The sequence below is a fragment of the Myxine glutinosa genome, chromosome 4 (assembly GCF_964187855.1).
Source record: "Myxine glutinosa chromosome 4, kmMyxGlut1.1, whole genome shotgun sequence".
NCBI lineage: Eukaryota > Metazoa > Chordata > Myxini > Myxiniformes > Myxinidae > Myxine > Myxine glutinosa.
In genome coordinates this window covers 103,234,408-103,235,355 of record NC_136264.1, presented here as the reverse complement: position 1 = coordinate 103,235,355, position 948 = coordinate 103,234,408, and the positions used below count along the sequence as shown (strand labels likewise).

General features: G+C 48.8%; 1 non-coding gene across 1 annotated transcript; it reads right to left on the bottom strand.

Annotated features, from left to right (window-relative positions):
• Positions 1 to 529: 529 nt before the first annotated feature.
• On the bottom strand, positions 530 to 718 carry LOC144891889 (U2 spliceosomal RNA). Its single transcript, XR_013623299.1, has one exon. It is a non-coding gene; the product is annotated as a U2 spliceosomal RNA (small nuclear RNA).
• Positions 719 to 948: the final 230 nt, after the last annotated feature.

Here is a 948-nt window from a genome sequence, read left to right as displayed (position 1 = left end):
TTACCCATTTACACGTCAAGTCGCCGTGGGTTCGTGCATGGAACCAAGCGTCCGGCACAGTTCGCCTCACCGTCTACAAGGACGCGTACTGGTCGCACCTTGGGCCTCGCGCGCGTTGCAAGCCGCGCTTGGTTTTGCCCCGTTGCTTGGCAAGGAGGTGTGCGCTGCAGCAGCTGTCCCCGGTACGAGACGTGCACGTTTGGAGCACGTCCGCCCAGGGTTCGTTCAACCGCACGTGTGCGGAGAAGAGAGACATTGTGAGGGACAGTGACCGTGACCCAAGTGGTCGTGAGTGGGGACAGGGGGGGACACATATGTAAGATGGCCATCTTCGTAATATTGATTGTGGATTGTTGATGGTTGTTCATTGCTCGGGGAATATATTATTGATTGCGTTACGAAAGCGTATAAATCATAGATCTTTCTGGCGGAGTTCCTCTCACGGTCCGGGGGTCACCGAGACCAGGTAGTCACCGGGAGGACCACGTAACACTTTATGATCTTTTCTTTGTTTTCCAGGTCCCCCCAAAGGGGGTGCACCGTTCCCGGAGGTACTGCAATACCGGGTCGATACGTGGAGCGGACGGAGCAAGCCCCTAATCCAACTCCCGATACCAAAAATCCATTTAATAGACTAGTCCCGCATTGCGGAACATATCAGCTATTAAACTGATAAGAACAGATACTACGACGATTTTTTATTAAAATGAAAACCAGCAAACAAGTGTCAACCATCAAAGCAAGTCACAATTGCTCAATTGAAGATCCTCCACAACAAGTACAACATATTCCGTAAATCCACATAAAGAAACATCTCTCTCTTAAACAAGGCAAGAACATAATTCATAGAAAAATGATGCATCCCATAACATGCTGAGACCCTCGCCTTCCACAAGGCCATTTTCAAACAATTCAATATTTTCCAGAACACGATTTGTTTCGGTTTAC